Source organism: Mastigoproctus giganteus, chromosome 14 (genome assembly GCF_048544385.1).
Source record: "Mastigoproctus giganteus isolate SK-2022 chromosome 14, ASM4854438v1, whole genome shotgun sequence".
Taxonomy (NCBI): domain Eukaryota; kingdom Metazoa; phylum Arthropoda; class Arachnida; order Uropygi; family Thelyphonidae; genus Mastigoproctus; species Mastigoproctus giganteus.
In genome coordinates this window covers 11,216,411-11,233,924 of record NC_143588.1, presented here as the reverse complement: position 1 = coordinate 11,233,924, position 17,514 = coordinate 11,216,411, and positions in this window count along the sequence as shown.

Here is a 17,514-nt window from a genome sequence, read left to right as displayed (position 1 = left end):
GGGCCCAAAAACGTTTCATAAAATTCTACGCTCGAACACTCAACAACTGCTCATCTTTACTCGTTAATGTTCAAGCTTCACAACCGTATGTCACAACTGGTCTAATGGGACGTTTGTATATTCTTAATTTTAAATGTTTGTTCAATACTCTAGACTTCATTAGTTTTTCATCTGCATAGAAACATCTGTTTCCACTCAGGATATGGGACTTAATTTCATTATTAATAGAGCTGGGACTTAATTTCATTAGTAATAGTTCTGCGAACCTAGACAGGTTAAATTCTGAACATGCTCAAACGAGAAGCTGCTGGTTCTTAAATTTTCCATGTTATCTGCCGTTCTCCGGACTACATATATTTTGTCTTCGCTTCCTTTACCTAAGTCCTTTTCTTTGTGTTTCACTATCCAGCCTGTCCACTGTTTCCTTTAGTCCTACTGATAATAGTGACATCATCAGCATATGCACTGTCTTTGTGCCTATGTGTCCAGTCACTTCGAATTTTCTGACAGCCGCCTCTAAAACCAAGTTAAATAACGCAGTAGAGTGCATCGCCTTGCCAGTACTCAGACTGGGGTACCGGCTTAAAAGAAAAAGGGGGAGGGGAGAAATATATATATATATATCAAAGTGAACTGTCCACAATTAGACGAATCCCGCACCCACTGGAGACAGTTCAATACCAGTGGGTGCCAGCAATCCTCCGGTTGCGCAGGCCTGAGGGGAAATAAAAGTAAGGAAAAAAAACTGGATCAGTGTGGGGTGGATCTTCAAAAAGATGGTCTTCTAAGAGCTATTGAATGTGACTAGGTGTCAACTTTGTAAAACACCACTCACTGAGTGAAGTGGGATTGGCCAACAGAAGGTTTCTTCTAGCAAATAAATTAGAAGCAAATTGTAGGATTCTGAGGTGTGAAGCAGATTCCTCTAGATGTTTTTCGGTGACAGGTGAGAATGTGTTTATACAGTTTTGTAGGGATTTCGTAGGTCAGTATACAAAGGGCAGTGAGAGAGCAGGTGGTCCCAGGGGCTCACATCTTGTGAGTATGGGCTTGGCACACCCAGGGTCCTGAGCTGGATATCATCATTCTTCTCTTTCTTGTTTATTCCATTCTCTCTCTCTCTCTCTCTCTCTCTCTCTCTCTCTCTCTCTCTCTCTCTCTCTCTCTCTCACACACAGGGTAACTTGGAAATTTTTTTTGGATGGTGCAGCATAAGCCCCAGGCTTCCTTGCACCGTATGGCTAATAATAGTAATTTGGAGGCAAATGCAGGAATCAGTTTTACTTATTCTGATATGAAAGAGCTTGGAGTAAAAAGGGCGATGTCCGTTATGATAAATGACGTGTAGAGGTTTGGAGAGAACCATAGGGAATCTTTCTTCTTGACAGTAAAGCAGGCATCTGGTATCAATTTATATGTAGTTGGGACACAACCTTTAGAGGTCTCCTAACGATCTTGTCAAATTTTTATCAATTTAAACCAGATCCGGGCTTTATAAGCTTTGGTGTCTGTAAGAATGTCATTCTGTATTCCGTAGAATTCAATGGAGGTTTGATGTTTTTGAAAGAAGCGGAAGGCACAATGTAAAATGTGCAAGTCCAGAGGTAGTACTTCAGCTCTGACTTGCAGGGCACCAGTTGAGACGGTCTTGCAAGCGCAGAACATTGTAAGAATCATGGATATTTGCATTGAGAGTAATTTTGATTTCAGTTTGTCGTTCTTAATTTTGTCATACCAAACCGGAACAGCGTAGGTTGCAATCGGCATGAATACTGCCTTGTAATATAAGAGAACTCTGCATCCAAGCCCCAGTCAGTTCTCGTAATCCAAACAATAGCCATAGTAAATTTCTTGATTTTATTTATCTTGATTTTATCTATGTTATTGGGGTAACTCTAAGACTGGTACGAGAGTTAAAGTACCTTGGAACCATATTTGAATCTAAACTGTGTTTTCTCCCACACCTAGTGCACCTCACTAAAAATAAGTCACAAATTATACACGGTACACCCATTATTTCCAGGATTATCAGGTCTGACTGGAGTCTGAAAATAAGGACCCTAGCCGTCATCTGCAAAACCGTGTTCCTTCCCATTATCTGCTACTGGATAGGCGTGTGGTGCACTCGAATAACAAATAGCAATAATAAACTAAGCTCCATATCATGCAGCGAATTATATTCATTGTATTGCTATCTTCCTTCATGTGCTTGCTGGTGCCCCCTCATCTGAACCTAGAGGAAATTAGACATGTTAGTTGTTATTATTGGGTTTAGGAGCATTGGCGACTAAGGCCATCTTGCTCCATTTGTTTTGTCTGTAAATTACGTATGTTCTGGGGTCGATTTTCTGTTTGCTAGACGAAAAACCCGATTTTCAGCGAGGAAAAGCCACGCTACTTCGCCTGAGACCGACTAACTCAGCCACATTGTGAAAAATACCCATAAAAATTCCTCCCGTCATCGACGGGATTCGAACTCAGTTATTTTCTACCCGGTGTAGGGAGGACGGCGATCCCACCAACTGTGATACCCACGAGGGAAATTATATGTGATCTATCGGCACAAGTTTAGTTTCCCAGAGCACAAATAGTGAACCTATGGAACAAGTTGGACACACTCTTGATAGAGACATACCTCGAGAGCGAGAGAGTAAACGCAAGACTCCAGGCATACTTTGACTGTGTGGCAAACCAAATGCCACAGCGTGCACCCACCTATGCCCAAATGCTGAGGAACAACCTGGCACAACCACCAGTGCAACTACCAACAAAAGGGCCCAAGGCAAGGGCCCTTTACTCAAGACGCCGAACTTGGTGGTCCTTCGACCGACCGAAATGGACACCACCCAAACAAGCGAAGAGCTCAAGACCACGGTGATGAGGGAACTAAAGGAGGACCTTAAAACCGCCAAAATCAAGTTGATAAGAAAGACCCCCAATGTCGGGCTCATAATAGAGACTGACTCAATGGAAGATGTCCAAGCAATAATCACAAATCCAAAAATTGCCACCCTTGGACTCTCAGCTGAACCGCCAAGGAGGAAGGGACCTTCCATCACAATATACGATGTGGACAAAGAAATATCACCCAGCGAACTGACCACGGAAATAATCACTAGAAACCTCAGCGATATTCCTCCAGAACTGCAGAACCAATACCTAGTGCAACCCAGGTACTCGACAAACTCAAGAACAGAGACGAAAAAGAACTGGGTCGTTGAGCTGGCCCCAGCAACATGGCAGGTGTTGAAAAACCACACAAGGTTATATATTGAATGGAGTTCCCACCGGTTCAGGGAGCACGTAGCCGTTCCAAAATGTTTCAGGTGTTGCAAATTTGGACACACCACACATACGTGCAACCAGACGGCACCCACCTGTGGCCACTGCTCTGGAAAAGGCCACGAATTCAAAAATTGCCCCAAAAAAGATCAGGACCCAACATGCGCAAACTGCAAGTCCTTAAAACTGGAACATTCCCACTCCATCAGGGACCCCAAGTGCCCAACATACTTAAAAGCCAAGAGTTCATGCCAAAACAGAATCGACTATGGAGAGGCACAATAAAAGATATAACACCTCCAAGATTACTGTTCTACAGCAAAACGCGCAAAGGGCCAGAGCAGTGCCAGAACAACTTCGAATTAAAGCAGACGAGATTGGTGCAGATATCGTAATACTACAGGAGCCATATACCCATACGAAACGGGTGCGCGGCTACCCAATGACCTCTAAAATAGTCCAGACTGAGGAAGACACACCGTGGGCTGCAGTTGCAGTGCGCAATCCCAATTACACCGTCACCAAGATCAGCCAACTATGCATGACTTGGGCTGCATGTGCCCACATTCTAACTCCATTGGGCCCCCTCTACGTGGTGGCGCTCTACTGCAGACCAGGGGAAGACATTTCCTTTGCCACCAGCTACTAGACATACTTCCGAACCAGAGGATTATTGTTGGAGCGGATGTAAACTGCCGTTCTCCGGCCTGGCATAGTCTGACCCCAAACAGACGAGGAGCTGGAAATGGGCAGCTCCTGGAAGACTACCTGACAAATTCACCGTTTGTGGTTCTAAATCAACCCCACCACCTTCCTACATTTTGTAACACTCTGTGGGAGGCCACAATTGATGTCACTGTGGCCACTGGAAACATTGCCAGATACGTCACAGACTGGAAGGTCCAAGACTCTTGGACAACGTCCGACCACAGAGTGATAACCTATGAAATACGACGATCACTAGACAGGACATCAGTACCCAAGCAGATGCTAAACCGCTTCACGGTTCGAAAAGCCAACTGGGATCTCTTTGCGGAGCTGCTTGCACCTGCTGTGGCCGAGCACCTCGCCAATATGAACCCGCAATCTGACCCGAATGACACCCAAGTGAGAGTCACCAAGATCTTAACCAGCATTAGCAAACTGCAATGAAACGAAAAAATCCAACACCGGGTGCGGTTCCTTGGTGGACTGCAGATATCCAAAACCTAAGGCGCGAGGTGATTAAAAAAAGAAAACAGTTTCAGAGAGCGAGGAGCTCATGGCCGGCCGCAGAAATTGCAGTTTTGAGGGAAAGATATAAAGACGCAAGAAACAGGTACACAAACCTAATAACCAAAAGCAAGCGTAAGGCCTGGGAGATGTTTGTAGGCACAACCGGAAACACTCAACCCTGGGGAGTAGTGTACAAGATAGCGACAAACAAGCTCCCCAGAGGGGAAGTCATCATGACAACAAGGACACCGCAGGGCACCCCGACTACCACATGGCACCAATCAATAAACAATATACTGGACACCATCTTCCCAGAACCAGCCATCCCGACCTTATCAGAACAACTGCAAATCTGTGCTGAGAACAATGAATATACTACAAACCGATGTGAACCACCATTTACCCTGGAGGAACTCCGACAGGCTTCAACCCTCATACAAAACAATAAATGTCCTAGCCCAGACTTACTGGAGCCGGAAATTATTAAAAAGGTAACGGAAATTGCACCGGAACTACTACTCAATCTGTATAACCGCTGCCTTGAATCTGGCACCTTCCCAACACAATGGAAGCAAGCGAATGTAAAACTAGTCTTGAAAAATCCGGCGAAGTCACCTGACTCGCCGAAATCGCATCGACCGATCGCACTGCTACCAGTTATAAGTAAACTATTTGAGAGACTACTATATACAAGAATTAGCCAACACTACCAAACAGCTGGACTTGACATGGCAACCCAATTTGGCTTTAAATCACAATCATCTACTGTGGAAGCCCTAAGAAATCTACTAAGCTCCGCAACCTCATGCAGCAGCAAATACTTTCTTGTTATATCAATCGATTTTGCTGGGGCATTCGACACCACTTGGTGGCCGAGCGTCCTGGCGAGACTACGGCGGGCCCACGTGCCAGAAAACCTCTACAAGACTATCAAATCATATCTTTCACAGAGGATAATAAGCGTCATCTCACCTTATGGAAAACTAGATCGACCTGTTCACATGGGCTGCCCCCAGGGCTCTGTTCTTGGCCCGCTCCTATGGAACATGATTCTTGATGAGTTCCTGGCCATGGACCTGGGCGAAGTCCACTCCCAGGCCTTCGCGGATGACTTAATCTTGACGGTCGCTGCAGACAGCAGGGCCCAACTGGAATACAAGACGAACCAGGCCCTGAGGATACTTCAGGAGTGGACACAGACTCATCTACTGAAGATATCACCGACTAAAACTTCCTCGATTTTGCTCAAAGGAACATTATTCCTACGCAGGCCACCACAAATCAAAGTGGAAAATAAGACTATCAAACTAGTGGACCAACTAAAACACCTCGGCCTTATACTTGACTCTAAACTGTCATTCCAGCACCATCTGACATACATCAGAGCAAAGATTAAGAAATACTCTGCACTTGTGGCCAGAATCACAAGACGAGATTGGGGGCTCAACAAACGCACCCTGTCACTGTATTATAAGACAACCTTCTTAGCAGCAATAACCTACGCTTCTCCATCCTGGTTTCAAAAAGTCATAACCGCCGTAAATCGACGGACACTGGACGCCACTCAACGGACAGTACTACTAACAATCACCCGTGCCTGTTGTACCACCAGCACACCCGCCCTACAGGTATTAATGGGGGCCCTTCCTCTGGACTTAGAGGCTATTCGCTGCGGCATCACTCACAGCATTGCAAAAGGACAACCCTGCACCTTCCTTGGCTTTACAGTAAACACAGCTGCGAATCAGAAAGAAGAAAAAATCAGACTACAAAGGCACTTACAGCAGGTATGGCAGGATCGATGGACTGCCACAACCAAAGGTGAAATTACAAAGAAATTTCTGCCCACCATAGACAGGGTGTACCCCAAGCCCCCGCCCTGGTTTCAACCCGGTCTCTTCACAACCTATTTGCTGACAGGCCACGGAGCGTTCAACGCGAAATTGGCATCTTTCAGAATCCTAGAGGACCAACGTTGCTCTTGTGAGGAGCCAGAAACCTGGACACACATAATGTATGAATGTACCAACTATGAAGACCTACGCTGCAGACTTATGACAGCAACCACATACTTCCCAAGACATCTAGAGTCGCACCTACTAGATTCATGCGAAGAGTACAAGGCACTAGCCAAATTCGCGCAGGAGTTGTTCACCCGGCGCAAAACACGAATTGCTGTTCACAGGGAACCACAATAATAAGGAGAAACTTGTGCAAGAGCTGCTTACCTCTCCAGCGCAAAACACAACTTCTGAATATAAGAAACTTCAATAAGGAGGGACCTCGCGGACTCTTAGCACAACAACATATCTGATAGAGACGCGGAAATATGAATGACGAGTGTGAGGTTACCCGCTCATGCATCGCCTGCACAAAAATGGATATACACTACTACTACTAGACAGGTCGGGACTGTTCCAGGAATGACGAACTTTCACGGCTTGGACACTTAAGGCGATGGTCAGGCCACACCTAGAGTACTGTATACAGGTCTGGAGGCCTCATTTCAAGAAGGATGTAGAGCTGCTGGAACGAGTACAGAGAAGGGCAACAAGATTAGTGAATGGAACAAAGGGGTGCTCTTACGAAGAAAGGCTTAAGTTTTGCAAATTACAGTGTCTGGAGACTAGGCACCAGCGAGGTGATCTGATAGAGGTGTATAAAGCCTTGAATGGTTTAAGCATGCTCAATGCTGATGGGATTCTTCCTCTAGCTCGGAAAAATCACCTGAGAGGGCATAAATTCAAATTGAGGAAAGACAGATGTAGGATAGACGTGCGGAAATTTGCCTTTAGCCAGCGGGTGGTTGGTTGGTGGAACAGACTTCCATCCCTTGTGGTGGAGGTTGATAGCCTAAATAAGTTTAAGGCTCAGCTGGACAGGTATTTTGAACGAACAGAGGGGTGAAGTGGAAGTGGTTTTTTTTTTTGGGCTGATGCTGCATAAGCTTGCTTTCTTGCATCAAATGCCTCTACTAATGCTAATACTTCAACTACTGTGACTACACGCAGCTTTGCTGCCGACGCCACAAGGCGATCCTACACCTGTGCTCACTGGCACAGGGCTTTTACTCCAATTCCTGGGTGGGGGAGAGAGGGGACGGGTCTGCTGTTTTTCTCTCCCCCTCGCCCACCCCTCTTTTCCTCCTGGTGGAGCATGGGCATGCCCCACTGACCTTCTCTGGGGCCGTCTTCCCTATTGACCCCATATTTCTGACTTTTCCCCACAGCCTTCAGTCTCCTCCCCACTCTGACTAAATATCATAGCGTATGCCCCACACTACCAAAATTTTAATTGTTCAAATCAAGTTACGCATGCCCTTTTGGCCTCTAATAATCTCTTATCGTCTTACCCTGAAAATCGCCGCGTGTTGCATTACAATTTTTTTTTTTTTTTTTTTTTTTACATAGGCCCTATCCACTGAAATCTCAGGAAACTAGGTGGCAGGGCCTGCCAGAGTAAAGCTCCATACTATTGTGTACCTGGTCTGCCTCCATGGGGCCAAGTGTGGGCAACGTTGGGCCTCAGTAGGGGTCCAGCGGCTAAATGGCCAGATGAACAACGATACATAACATTACACGTATACAAAATCCATACACTTTTAAATCTCTGGCCTTCCCGGTGAACTGGTACACCCACAATGAAAGCAACGCGGAGATGGGGGGGAAACCCCTGGTGCCGTTAGACATCAATACACTTTTCACTATAGAACTGAAATTGACATCGCGTCAAACCCGAAATATAGGAGGAAGTGTATAACAGCTAAAATCTAATGCACATTGGCAAACCTGCTGGGAGCAAATCCTCAAGGGTGTGGTGATTGAACGTTTCATACCAACGGTATCCGTCACCAGCCCAAAGGCATTACCATGATTTTCCCTGGACTCCTGTGTGTCATTCTTCATCAGTGGTAATGGATTGCATAGCTGTGGCCTGAATGAATTTTTGGGCATGTCTTATATGAATGTTCTAATTATTATTGAGAAATTACACATCAATCTTAGTGCCCACATGGCTGAGATCTTAACTCTACATTTGGAACTTAATATTAGATGAATTTCTTCATATGGATCTTGGCAATGTGGGCTACATGGCCTAGGCAGATGACCTGATATTCCTAATCCAAGCTGATTCCAGAGTTCAGCTTGAACTAATTACCTGCACTGCCTTAAAGATCCTCCAAAATTGGGCAAAAACGCACAAGTTAGTCATCGATGGAAAAAATGGGGACCATCCTCCTCAAAGGTTCCTTGGACATGAGAAGACCACTCCAAATTAAAATCTCTGGGCTACATTGAAACTCAAAACAGAACTCAAATACCTAGGAGATAACTTTCTACTCCCGGTTAACATTCTTACCTTATCTAAATTACCTCTCCAAGAAAATGAGTAATTATACCGCCATTGATTGTAAGAATAAGCAGGGCAGACTGGGGATTGAAGAGGAGGACTCTCATGCTGCTATACAAAACCATTATACCAGCTGTGTGCTATGGAGCAGGCATATGGTGCCCTTGTGCCAGCATTGCCTGTAACAAAGCAAAGCTCCATTCAATACAACACAATATCTTCCTTACTGTGACTGGAGCATGCTGCTGCATGGTCACTAATCCTGCTCTCCAGTTTTTAGCAGGTACTCTCCCTCTGGATTTGGAGGCAATCCATTGTGGCTTTGCATACCGCATAAAGAGAAGAATTCCCACCAGCATTCTGGACATCTTGATTTAACTAATAATCCAAAAAACGAAATGAAATAGATTTCCTCAAGCTCTTCCAGCGTTGGCACCGATCTCGGGAGCAACACCCAAAGGCGAGACAACTAAAAGATTTCTTCCACACGTTATGATCACTGCACCTAAACCTCCGCAATGGTACTCACCAGGCCTTCACATCTCGTTCTTCCTTTGTGGTCTGCACAGGTAGCAGAGTCGTCACCGGGTGGAAAAAGGTCCAGGTTCGAATCCCATCGATGACCCGAAGAACTTTAATGGGCTTTTGTTTTTACTCCGTGGCTGAGTTAGTCGGTCTCAGGTGTAGATATCAAGGTTTCTCCCCCACCCCAAAAACTCGAATTTTTTGTCCAGCAAAACAGACAAATCGACCATAGAATACACGCAATTAGCAGACATAACACACACAGCACGGTATATGAATTTAATTATTCGAGAGCAAACACAGCTGCGAATCAGAAAGAAGAATATAATATGGCCTAATATAATAGTTTGGTTTTTTTGTTCTGCCTTACTGACCATGGGTCGTTCTGGGCTAAGCTGCATGCTGCCCTTGTGGTGACAATGAAGGCTGGAGTCACCTCGGTTAGTAGCAGTCTGTGGTGCTCCACAGACTCTAAGCTAAGCGGACAGATGAACAACATAACCCACACTAAGCAAACACGAACATACTCTAACATACATTATCTGGCCTAGACAGAGTACCGTTTTGCTTCACAAGAGATCCAAACCACTGGTGCTGCTTGTCAAATAACACTATGGTACTATTATCCAAGAAGTGTCGCGAGGGTAGCACAATGGTATCGCCACTGTCCTCCCAAATTGGGTGGAAACGGGCCGAGTTCGAATCCCGTCGATGACGCGAGGAACTTTAATGGGCTTTTTTTCACTCCGTGGCTGAGTTAGTCTGTTTCAGCCGTAGATACCAAAGATCCATTTCTCTAGAAATGGGTTTATTCGTCCAGCAAAACAGGCAAATCGATCAGAGAACACACACAATTTACCGACACAAAATACGAGTTTATGTAATAAATGATGGGTAACCCTAATATAATAACAATAATAATCATCCAAGAGTTTATAAACATCTCTTTGTAGCACAGGAAGAGCACTACAAAGCATTTATTGCATTTGCACAGTTGGTAATCGAAGAGAGTTATCGTAGCATTGCACACAAACACGGTTCCAAGACATGTGAGCCCTACCTCGCCCATTTGACTTCTGTCCAATAGAAACTTCACAAGAAGACTTGGTGGGTTGGCACCGAGTAACAAATGATAATAACAAACTATGAATGTGTAACTCCCAGATATGCCTACTGTTGATACCTGCTGTTGCAGATGAGAGATTGGAGACCATAGAGGATGTCCTTAACGCCTTGCTAGATCTGATTCTGAAGACAGCTGCTCTATAGAAGTGTGGGATACGAAATATTACATTATGGTCACGCGGAAAGTTATTTCATTTACGCATGTGTATTGTCTGTAAATTGCGTGTACTCTGGTCGATTCGCCTATTTTACTGGACGAAAAATGCCTAGGTTCGAGGGAAAAAAATGTGGGACACCGGATTTTTTTGCCCAGGGGAACCCCTGTTGTGGAGAGTCTCTAAATATCCATCTAGGTCACGAACTACACCACTGGCAGGATCTACTGACGTCACTTTGCTGGTTGTTGTTTTGGGTTTAGGAGCATCGGAAACTAAAGCCCTGTTTCTCAGTGTATATTGTTTGTAAATTGCATGTATTCTGAGATCGATTTTTTATTTGCTGTACGAAAAACGGGAGAAAAAACCATTTTACACTCGCCTGAGAGAGACTAACTCAGCCGCACTGTAAAAATACCCATAAATATTCCTCACATCATCGACGGGATTCGAACACAGGTCTTCTCCACCCGGTGGGCTGAGCACGGCGATCCTACCATCTGTGCTATCCACGAGGGCACTTTCTGGTGTGTCATGGGATCTGCACTGGTCTTTTGACGGGCGTGACGTTTCTAGTTAGCGACTGACACTTCACAAGTGCAACAATAAGAAAATAGACCAGATGCCGGCCTCCTCTGGTGTAGGATGTCTATAAACTGGTGCTAATATATCACAGGATTCGTTAACCACTGAGGATGGACAGCTGACACATTATAGTTGCAAGTAAGAAGCATTACACTTCTACTGGCCGACGCTCCTCCCCGACCATTACTTGAACCCAAAGCTCTGATTGTGTAAGAGGTGTAAGGCATAAGCTGACATCTCGCACTGGATAAGCATATCACCCCAAACCTTCAAGGGCCTAGTGTTCTGCTGTACCATACACCCCAGAATTGAGAGACACCAATTTAGACTTGCTGACATTATCCAAGACAAATGTAGGATTGACACTGCAGCGTTTCCTAGTCCTGGCCAGGGGTACTTTCTCTCCCTGGGTTCTGACAGGTTGGTGAGGTTAGATGTTGTTGTCTACACTCCCCTACACTCTACTCCGACAAAACATGGAGTTCTTTATCACTCCTAATATAAATATAAATACGTATATCCAGTAAAAATTTTAATACACATTTAATTACAAATGGTTTATAGCTTTCGAGGCTAAACGGGCCTCTTCGTCAGCAAATACTAACAGAATGGAGACGTTAGAGACAAAATTTTAAAGGATACAGTTGTGCGCGCAATGAGGCGTGGTGGGCACGAGGTTGACCATTCAGCCACTAGATCGGTGTTCATTGTTGCTGCATGGACGTGTGTGTGTGTGGTTATGCTTCGAGCGCTTGTCTAGTCTCAAAACAGTTGCCTCCAAGATAGGGTGTAGTCTCATTCCCTTGCTGCGGTTCATAGTTCTTGATTTACATGATGATAAGCGACTCTAGCCAGAGGCGGTGGCGAAAGTGTCGGGACTGGTCAAACTTCGTAGTCGCGCGCTTGGGGTTAAGGTCAGGGTGGGTCGACCAGAAGTGTTCTGCTATTTCGGATTGGTCAGTCTCAGCAAGGCGAATTGATCTGTAGTGCTGCAAGGCCGCTTTGAAGGCGTCTCGAGGGGCCTCCCCCTATGTAGCAGCTGCTTTTTTTCTTGCTTTTCTAGATGAGCGCTGGAAGGATAACCACACAGGTCCATGCGTGTGTGGCAACAATGAACACCAATCTAGTGGTTGAATGGTGAATCTAGTGCTCACGCACGCCTTATTGGGCGCACAATATCCTTTAAAATTTTGTCTCTATCATCTCCATTCTGTTAGTATTTGCTGATGAAGAGGCCTGTTTAGCCTCGAACGCTACAAACCATTTGTAATTAAAAGTGTATTAAGTTTTTTTACTAGATATATGTACTGTATTTATATTTAAGCAATGGATCCCAGTACTACAGGCCCATATACTCTCACTCCTATCCTACTGTGTTCTCCATACAGTTCCTTCAGCTCTTGGTTTGTCCTTATATTCCAGTCTTCTCTGACTTTTACAGTGCCAAAGCTTTTCCTTAATATCTTCCTTTCCCACACATTTTTCCTCCTTTTTAAGCACCCATGTTTCTAGCATAAGTTATATCAGATCGTACCAATGTTTTGTGTAATATAACACTAATTTCGTTCTTCTAAAGAGTAGTTTTGATCGAAAGTGTTTCGTCAGGGAAAAAATGCATCTATTATCGGCATTAAGACGAGCCTGAATTTCTGGAGTATTACTACTATCATGTTGAATCATAACTCCCAGATATTTGAAGGATTCTGATCTATTGAAACTATGCTTCGCTGTTTGCCAGATCTGTTCACTACCTTGTCTCTCCCTCCCACCTGTAATCATAAACTTCGACTAAGGAACTGGATGCATAAAATAAGTTTGACATTATATATTTTTGGATTTCAGGAAAGCTTTTGATACTATTTTGAGCTGGATTTCATACTATTATTTGAGCTGGATTTGATACTATTATTTGAGCTGGATATCATCATTCTTCTCTCTTTTGGCTAATATGGAGTTCCCCAGGGTTTAGTGGTGAGCCCATTGTTGTTTTCAACCTATTCTCCCCACACCGGGTGGAAAAGGCCCGAGTTCGAATCCCGTCGATGACGCGAGCAACTTTAATGGGCTTTTTTCACCCAGTGGCTGAGTTAGCCGGTCTCAGGCGTGGACAGCTAAGTTTTTCCTCCAGAAACTGGTTTTTGTCCAACAAAACAGACAAAACAAAATCGACCATAGAACACACGCAATTAACAGACATAAGATACACAGAATGGCAGATAAATTTCATTATTTGGGTGCCCTAAAAATAATAGGTTTTTTTTTTATCAATAATATTGGAGAAGGTATATCAGACTTAGTGTCTAAGTTTGAGGATGATACAAAGGTTGGCAGGGTGGTCAACAACAATCATCAGGGTGTGTTACTGCAACAAGATCTAGGAAAATTGTGTGGATGGGCTGAGAAATGGCAGTTGAAGTTTAGCATAGAAATGCAAGGTATTGCATACCTTACATTTTTCATGGGTAGCAGTAACCTATCAACTGGATGGTACTACACTCAGGGTAACGGAGAATGTAATAGATTCGGGCTAATGGTGCAGTCAGACATAAAATTCTTTGAGCAGTGCAGATATGTTGCTAGGAGAGTTCACAGGGTTTTGTCAATGATATTCAGAAACGTTCATAGCAGGGATAAGGAAGTGGTTATCCCTTTGTATAAGGGATAACCACTTCCTTTGTATAAGGGATAACCACTTCCTTAACAGACATAAGGCCATGGTTAGACCCATCTTGAGCATTGTATACATGTCTGGAGGCCTCACTTTAGAAATGATGTAGACCTTCTGGTACGGTTGCAGAGAAGGCCAACAAGGGAAGGGAACAAAAGGATGTTCTCTTTCCTAGAAAGTCTTCAGTTCTGCAAAGTGCAGCTTCTCGAGACTAGACACTTGCGGGGAGATCTGATTGAGGTGTCTAAAGCCTTGAATGGATTGAGCAAGCTGAATGGTTGTTGTCGTTGTTGGGCTTTAGGAGCATCGGCGATTAAGGCCATGTTGCTCCATGCTTTTTGTCTGTAAATTATGTGTATTCCGAGGTCGATTTTCTGTTTTCTGAAATAAAACCCCCATTTTCCATGAGAAAAAAAGCAAGCTACCAACCTCGCCTGAAACCATTATGGCAGAGAAGAAAAATGCATGGGATACATATAAATTAACATGTGACACAGAAGCCTATGATAGATATAAGTTGATCTGTAACCAAGTTACAAAGGAGGTTAGGCAGGCAAAGGCAGATTACGAGAAATATTTGGCAAGGGATGCAAAGAAAAACAGCAAGGAGTTCTTTACTTATGTAAACTCTAGAAGGAAGGGGATGAATCAGATTGGTCCACTTGATATCGGTGGTTCAACTGTTGATGTTCCTGCTCAGGTAGCTAACAAACTAAATCAATATTTTCCATCTACATTCACACATGAGGAGTTATTCAGGAAGGGGAATGCCATAGATGAAGTAAACACTGGCAGTGAGCTAGATGATCTTGTAATAATTGAGAGTAAAGTGGAGGAGAAATTGTTGAAGATAAATATAAGAAAGGCACCTGGGGTGGATGGGATCTATCCAGTTATATTAAAGGAGGCAGCAAAGGAAGTAAGCAATCCGTTAGCCCCATAATTATGAGAGCTTCCTTAGACTCAGGGGAGGTACCCACAGACTGGAGATGTTCCAATGTAACTCCAATTCATAAAGGAGGATCAAAGGCTGACACAAGTAATTATAGACCTGTGAGTTTAACTTCTGTTCCAGAAAAATTAATGGAAGCACTGGTTAAAGAAGCACTGCAGGATCATCTTGACAAGAATTCAGTTATAGCTCAGACACAGCATGGTTTTGTTAAGGGAAGGTCTTGCCTGACCAATTTGATTGGATACTATGATGTAGTCACAAAAGAATTGGATGCAGGGAATAATTTGATATTATATATTGGATCTTAGAAAGGCTTTTGATACTGTTGCACATGGAAAACTGCTGCACAAATTGGAGCAGTGTTGCATTGGTGGCAAATTGTTGCTATGGATAAAGGGATGGTTGAGTGGCAGAAGGCAGAGAGTGGTAATTAATGGACACTGCTCATCGTGGACTAATGTTATTAGTGGAGTCCCTCAGGGTTCAGGGTTGGGTCCATTGTTGTTTTCTGTATTTATAAATAATATTGATGATGGTATATCAAGCTTAATGTCCAAGTTTGCAGACGATACGAAGGTTGGCAGGGTTGTTAAGGACGCTACTGACGCTATGCTGCTGCAACAGGATCTGGGAAGGTTGAGCAGATGGGCTGAGAGGTGGCAAATGAAGTTTAACATTGACAAATGTAAAGCAAAATATATGGGAAACAGCAACCCCAGAGCAACGTATCAACTCTGTGGTACTACCCTGACAGTGGTAGAGAATGAAAAAAACCTGGGGGTAATTGTGTAGGCAGATATGAAGTTCTCTGAGTAGTGAAGATGGGCTGCAAGAGTAGCTCATGGTGTCTTATCAATAATATACAGGAATTTTTCTAGCAGGGATAAGGAGGTGATTATTCCCTTGTATAAGTCAATGGTCAGGCCACACCTTGAGTACTGTATACAGGTCTGGAGGTCTCATTTCAAGAAGGATGTAGAGCTGCTGGAACGAGTACAAAGAAGGGCAACAAGGTTGGTGAACGGAAAGAAGGGTTGCTCTTACGAAGAAAGGCTTACGTTTTGCAAATCACAGTGTTTCTGGAGACTAGGCACCAGTGAGGTGATCTGATAGAGGTGTTTAAAGCCTTGAATGGTTTGAGCATGCTCAGTGCCGACGGTATTCTTCCTCTTGCTCAGAATAATCACCTGAGAAGGCATATATTCAAATTGAGGAAAGACATGTAGGATAGATGTGCGGAAATTTGCCTTTAGCCAGCGGGTAGTTGGTTTGTGGAACAGACTTCAATCTCTTGTTGTGGAAGTTGATAGCCTAAATAAATTTAAGGCTCAGCTGGACAGGTATTTCGAATGAACGGAGGGGTTTTTTTTTTTTTTTTGGCTGATACTGCATAAGCTTGCTTTCTTGCATCATATGCCTATTCTAATGCTAATGCTCTTTGTCTGTAAATTGTGTATTCCGAGGTCGATTTTCTGTTTTCTGAACTAAAACCCCCATTTTCCCAGAGAAAAAAAGCAAGCTACCAACCTCGCCTGAAACCGACTAACTCTACCACTTAGTGAAAAAGACCCAAAATTACTCCGTCATTGACGGGATTTCAATTCGTCTCTTTTCCACCCGGTGTGGGGAGGACGGCGATCCTACTAACTGTTCTACCCATTTGGGCCGAATGTTAATGGCATTCTTTTAATTGCTGAGACTACACCCACACAAGTGGGTATAAATTAAAGTTGAGAAAGGATGGTTATAGAATAGATGTGCCTTCAGCTAGCGGGTGGTTGATTGTTGGTACAGACTTCCATCTGTTGTGGAAGTGGATGAGTTTAATAATTTCAAGTAAGATCTAGACAAATTTCTGTAAGGTACAGAGGGGTGAACTGTGTAATTTTTTTTTTTTTTTTTTGGCTTGTAGAGCGATGAACATATGAGGAACTGTGTAGAAGGTGTGGAGTGCAGAAATTTCAGAGTTGGACAACCAAATATCTAAGGGGAAAATCTGATTGAGGTGTGTAAGGCATTGAAGTGATTGAATAAAATTAATGAGAATGGTTTGTTCTCCCTCATGGGACACAAATAAAATGTTAGGAAATAACAAAAGTGGATCTCATGGAGTTCAGCTATTGGCAGCGAGCTGTAAAGCACTGGAATAAGTTACTTCCCAACATGGATGCAAGTGAGTTTGATATTGCCTAGAGAATTGGAGGATTAGCTTGTGGGAATAGGAATAGTGTCAATGTTCTTTTTTATTTGAATTATTATTATGATTTTATTTCATTATCTTTGCCTGATGCAGAAAAAGTTACCTTTCTTGCATCATTCAGCCTTACCAATACTAATACTAAATTTATTACTGGGGCTAGTTGCCCTCATGGGTAGCACATTTAGTAGACTTGCCATATACCCCAAATCAGGTGGCAAAAAACTGAGTCGAGTCCTGTCAATGACGTGTGGAATTTTTATGGGCCTTTTCACAACGTGGCTGAGTTAATCTGTGTCGGGCGAGGGTAGCATGGTTTTTACGTCCGGCAAACCGAAAATCGACTACACGCAACTTATAAAACAAAATTATTTTATTAGGGTCACCCGTTAATTTCTTAGATATACCCATGTGTATTGTGTCCATAAATTGCGTTGTTCTCTGGTCGATTTGCTTG